Source organism: Pseudophryne corroboree, chromosome 4, assembly GCF_028390025.1.
Source record: "Pseudophryne corroboree isolate aPseCor3 chromosome 4, aPseCor3.hap2, whole genome shotgun sequence".
Taxonomy (NCBI): Eukaryota; Metazoa; Chordata; class Amphibia; order Anura; family Myobatrachidae; genus Pseudophryne; species Pseudophryne corroboree.
Genome location: NC_086447.1, coordinates 912,498,793 through 912,504,868, shown reverse-complemented (window position 1 = coordinate 912,504,868; position 6,076 = coordinate 912,498,793). Strand labels below are relative to the sequence as shown.

The window sequence follows — 6,076 nt, the reverse complement described above, 5'->3', positions numbered from 1 at the left end:
GTTTCCAGGGAGCTAATGCACAAAAGTATCAGCATGGAGCGTCAGCCAGCAGTTGTGGCCAGCAGTCAAGGGGAGAATGCAATGAGAGAGCAGGAGAAGTTTTACCGTACAGCTCGGAAACCTCACCTACAAGGATTTTGCAGGATGAAGGGAATTACTTATGATGGGACTGAGACCAGGGAAACTCTGGTACTTCGGTTGTTGGAGTGGGATCGGGGGCACCCAGAGGATCCTGACCACCTGAGTGATGATGAAGAGGGACCAACAGGCATTGGTAGTAATTCATCCAATAAGTTACCAGAGTTGACCGATGCCACTCCTGCCATACTGCAGAGCTTGCTGGGGGCGTTAGGCGAAGGTGCGACCCCACAGGAGAGAGCTGGAGTGATCCAAGCTATACTAGGAGTACAAATTCCTGCTGGCAGTGGAATTCCGGAGTCCCCCCGAAGTTTTGAACAAGAGAAGCGACGCTTGGGATTTAAGGATGTTCCCACATTTCGGGAAAATTAAACAGACATTGACACTCACCTCCAGATCTTTGAAAATCTCATGGGGGTGCATGGAATAGAGCCAGCTGACTGGCCAAAGTACTTGGGGCCAAGTCTCACTGGCAGGGCTCTGGAAGCCTATCGGGCCCTAACCCCCCAGGAATGTGGAGTCTATGCCTTTATAAAGAAAGCATTGCTTGCTAAGTTCCAGATAACTGCAGAATCTTATCGTCTTAAATTCAGGACACTGAATAAAGGTGGAACTGATTCCTACCAAGAGTTTGCTAGTCAGCTACAGCAAGCCTGTGGGAAATGGCTTGAAGGAAGACAGGCCTCCACTGTGGAGCAGATTGTCAACTTAATTGTGGTAGAACAGCTAATGATTAAGATGGCACCAGAGGTACGGGAGTGGGTCGCAGACAGGAAGCCCAGTACACCTGAACAAGCTGCGGAATGGGCTGATGAATATATAGCCAATCGTCCGCAATGGAGAATCTTCAGTGCAGCAGGCGGTACAAGAAACCCACGAGTGGAGAAGCTCTCTGATAAAGAACCGCAAGTCAAAGATAGTAATAAAGGAGGCCCTATCAAAAACATCACTTATCAGCCACCCAGATTCAGAGTGGCTAACCCAGAACCTCGGAAGTGTTATCGCTGCAATCAACCAGGACACGTGCTTAGGGACTGTCCACGCACAAGAGGGCCATTCCCTGGGACTAGACCGGCTCCAGTCTCTGTGGTATGTTACCCCACGGAGGAGTATGGTGAAGAGGTCGTCCAGTCAGATATGGATGGGATGATGGGTGGGGTGTATATTGTTGACTTGGTTCTGGGGGAGGAGAAGGCGACTCCCTGGAATATGCGAGGGCACCTACAGACTGTGATAGTGGAGAACCAGCAGGTACAGGGCCTACGAGACTCTGGGGCCTCACTTACGTTGATTGAGCCAGACCTGATTCCTGCCTCCCAGGTGATACCTGGACAGTATGTGCGAATTGCCACTGCCGGGGGACAACAGGCCGATATTCCTGTTGCCAAGATACATCTGGACTGGGGAGCTGACCAAGGAATCGTGGAAGTCGGAGTACTCAAGGGGCTACCAGCCAAGGTAATCCTCGGGAATGATCTGGGACAAGGACTAGTGACACGCTTCGTCCAGGTGGTAACCAGAAGCCAAACACGAAGAGAGGTGACCCAGGCTACAGATATGGTCCAGAATCAGCCTACCCAGACAATGGTGAGTGACTCTAGTTCATTGTCCAGTACTTTAGAGGTAGACTTGGGGGAGGTGGACCGGAGTGAGTTCCGACAGGCCCAACGGACTGACCCCTCCCTGAGCAAATTGAGGAGTGCAGCCGAACTGGGGTTGGAAACAGCTGATAGAAGTAAGATAGTGTGGGAAGAGGAATTACTGTACCGAGTGGTCATCCCTCGGCCCGGACAGGAAGCAGTCATGCCTACTAAACAGTTGGTGGTACCTACACAATACAGAGCACAATTACTAGCTCTTGCCCACGACATCCCTGCAGCTGGCCATTTTGGACCCGGAAAACATTGGCCCGACTGTTGCGGAATATCTTCTGGCCACGGATTTCTAGAGACGTTAAGCAGTATCGGGACACCTGTGATACCTGTCAGAGACTGGGAAAGCCCCAACAGAAAGCTTTTCTGCACCCATTACCTATTATAGGGGAGCCATTTGCCCGTGTTGCCATAGACCTAGTTGGACCATTAGCTATTCCCAGTCACACGGGCAAGAAGTACATCTTGACACTGGTGGACTTTACGACACGTTACCCTGAAGCCGTGGCCCTGTCATCCATTGACACGGAACATGTTGCGCAAGCACTGATGGACATATTCAGTCGGGTCGGATATCCACAGGAAGTCGTCACAGACCAAGGGCCTCAATTCCAAGGTGAACTAATGCAAACCCTGTGGGAAAAGTGGGGGGTTCGGCCTCTTCGGACCACCCCTTATCATCCGCAGACCAATGGACTATGTGAAAGATTCAATGGAACGCTGAAAAGACTCCTACAAGCTTACGTACAGTCCGAGGGGAGGGACTGGGAGAGAGCCCTGCAACAGCTTCTATTTGCTTATCGGGAAGTTCCACAAGCATCTACCGGATATTCCCCGTTTGAACTTCTGTACGGCCGGAAAGTGCGGGGGCCCCTAGACCTGGTCAAAGAGAGTTGGGAGGGAACTTTCCAAGAACACCAGCAGCCCATTTTACAATATGTAGAGAACATGCGGAATCGGATGAGAAGATTGCTACAGTTAACCCAAGAGCATCTCCGGGAATCACAAGAGAAACAAAGGGAATGGTACGATGCCCACGCTCAAGACCGTGAGTTGAATCCAGGGCAAAAGGTCATGGTGCTTATCCCAGTGCGTAGAAACAAACTGCAAGCCACCTGGGATGGACCGTATACAGTGGTAAGGCGTACCGGACCGGTCAATTATGTGATCGCCCTGGATAAGGGAGGGAAGCGCCTATGCACCTTCCATATAAATAGAATTAAAGCTTATAGAGATCGTCAAGTAGCGGCCATGATGGTATGTTGCCCTCCGATGGAGACACCAGAAACTGATCCATTGCCTGACCTTTTGGGAGCTGCTAAAGAGAATAAGGGAGTGGAATCAGTCCAGGTGGGACTACAATTGAATACGGCACAGCAGCAAGAGATGCAGAGGATCTTAGAGGCTGAACAAGCCCAGTTTTCATGTCAACCTGGTCGAACTCACCTGACCACTCACCATGTGGACACTGGGAACAGTAAGCCCATCCGACAAGTCGCTTACCGAATGACCCCAGATGTTATGAGACAGGTGAAGACTGAGATCAAAGAGATGCTAGCTTTGGGGGTCATTGTGCCATCTAAAAGCCCATGGGCCGCTGGGGTCGTGTTGGTTCCCAAGAAAGATGGGACTACACGGTTTTGCGTGGACTATCGCAAATTGAATGAAGTAACCATAACTGATGCTTACCCTATGCCCCGTATTGACGAGCTACTGGACCGGATTGGAGGGGCCAAGTTCGTCTCAACGCTGGACTTTAGCAAGGGTTACTGGCAAATCCCACTTACCAAAGAAGCCCAGGAGCGTTCTGCCTTCATCACACCCATAGGACTCTTTGAGTGTACTACCATGCCTTTCGGTATGAAGAACGCCCCTGCCACATTCCAGCGAATGGTGAATGACCTACTGGAGGGATGTCAAGACTTTGCACAAGCCTACCTCGATGATATCGCCATCTTCAGCCATACCTGGGCAGACCATTTAACTCATGTGGCAGAAGTGCTCAAAAGGATCAGACAGGCCGGGCTCACCATACGCCCAGATAAATGTCAGATGGGGATGGCTGAGGTTCAGTACCTAGAACATCGGGTTGGAGGAGGATCTATTAGACCAGAACCGGCAAAGGTGGAGGCTATTGTCAACTGGCCCCGACCTGTCAACCAGAAGCAAGTGCGGGCCTTCCTTGGGGTTGCTGGCTATTACAGAAAATTTATACCACATTACAGCACCGTGGCCAAGGCCCTAACGGACTTGACCAAAAAGAGATATGCTCGGAAGATCGAATGGACTGTTGAGTGTGAGCAAGCCTTCACCATCTTAAAAGACACGCTGACTCGAGCCCCAGTGTTAGCTGCCCCTGACTACCATAAAAAGTTTATTGTGCAGACAGACGCTTCGGGGTGTGGACTTGGGGCAGTGTTGTGCCAGGTGGGAGAAGATGGTAGGGAACACCCAATTGTGTATCTATCTCGTAAGCTAGCTGACCGAGAGATAGCCTATGCTACTATTGAGAAGGAGTGTCTAGCCATAGTCTGGGCCTTAAAGAAACTACAACCTTATCTCTATGGTAAAGAATTCACTGTTATTACTGACCATAACCCGTTAAATTGGCTAAACAGAACCTCAGGGGAAAATGGGAGGTTGTTGAGGTGGAGTTTGGCGTTACAAGGTTTCAACTTTTCTATTTCTCACAAAAAGGGACGAGACCATCACAATGCTGACGGGTTATCCAGACGTGAGGAAACAAATGCCAGACTTCGCAGACCTTCGGGCCGAGACAACAGTCAGGACTCCAACATTGGCATCATGCCTGTCTCCTCGATTTAAGAAGGGGGAGGTATGTGAGGAGACCAGGGAAAGGGATGTCTAGGACATGCTTTCATGTTAAAAAGGAAAGAGTTAATCCTATGGCCCAAGTTCTGAGTTCTTAAATTGAAGCCCTCAGTCTGCAGAAGTCACACACAGGAAGTATCCCAGAAGCATACAGCAGGGGAGTGTTTCTTTTAGAAAAGCCCTCCTCCTTCCCCTCTGGAAAGACTGACAGCATGATCCACCAATCAGAAAGGAGGAGAGAGAAGGAACCAGCAAGGGGGAATTGTGGGGAGAGGAAGTGGCTGGGAGAAGGAGACTGTGTGTGTGTGGAGGTGATGGTGCACAGCTAGACTCACTGGAGGTTGGGGTGTCGTCCCCTCTCAGTGTCATCAGTGACCAGCCACTCTGTGTGCCCTGCTACAGCTGTCATTACTGCCCAGGACTGGAGGAGATATACAGCAGCTGGTAAGGACTTTGCTGAACTCTGAGTGGACATTATTAGTATAACCCTGCTTGCTGTTCACTGGATTTCTGGGTCTCCCTGAATAAAGATCACCTTGATTTTCATTATAACTGGCTCCACAGTGTGATCCCTGAACCCCAGGATACCCAGGTCACCCGGTATCCTCACAGGGACTATATGGTGTCTCTGGACATCAAGGATGCTTACCTCCATGTCCCAATTTGCCCTTCTCACCAAGGGTACCTCAGGTTTGTGGTACAGAACTGTCATTATCAGTTTCAGACGCTGCCGTTTGGATTGTCCACGGCACCCCGGGTCTTTACCAAGGTAATGGCCGAAATGATGATTCTTCTTCGAAGAAAAGGCGTCTTAATTATCCCTTACTTGGACGATCTCCTGATAAGGGCAAGGTCCAGGGAACAGTTAGAGGTCAGAGTAGCACTATCTCAAGTAGTACTACGACAGCACGGATGGATTCTAAATATTCCAAAATCGCAGCTGATTCCGACGACACGTCTGCTGTTCCTAGGGATGATTCTGGACACAGTCCAGAAAAAGGTGTTTCTCCCGGAGGAGAAAGCCAGGGAGTTATCCGAGCTAGTCAGGAACCTCCTAAAACCAGGCCAAGTGTCAGTGCATCAATGCACAAGGGTCCTGGGAAAAATGGTGGCTTCTTACGAAGCGATTCTATTCGGCAGATTCCACGCAAGAACTTTTCAGTGGGATCTGCTGGACAAATGGTCCGGATCGCATCTTCAGATGCATCAGCAGGTAACCCTGTCTCCAAGGACAAGGGTGTCTCTCCTGTGGTGGTTGCAGAGTGCTCATCTTCTAGAGGGCCGCAGATTCGGCATTCAGGACTGGGTCCTGGTGACCACGGATGCCAGCCTGAGAGGCTGGGGAGCAGTCACACAGGGAAGGTCAAGCATGGAAACGTCATTTCACATAAATATCCTGGAACTAAGGGCCATTTATAATGCCCTAAGTCAAGCAAGGCCTCTGCTTCAGGGTC

The 6,076-nt window shown here is 50.3% G+C and overlaps 1 long non-coding RNA gene across 1 annotated transcript; it reads left to right on the top strand.

Moving 5' to 3' along the window:
* The first annotated feature begins 1,228 nt into the window (after nucleotides 1-1,228).
* On the top strand, nucleotides 1,229-5,174 carry LOC134911885 (uncharacterized). The gene is made up of 2 exons (XR_010176931.1): nucleotides 1,229-1,725; nucleotides 4,488-5,174. It is a non-coding gene; the product is annotated as an uncharacterized LOC134911885 (long non-coding RNA).
* The last annotated feature ends 902 nt before the right edge of the window (nucleotides 5,175-6,076 follow it).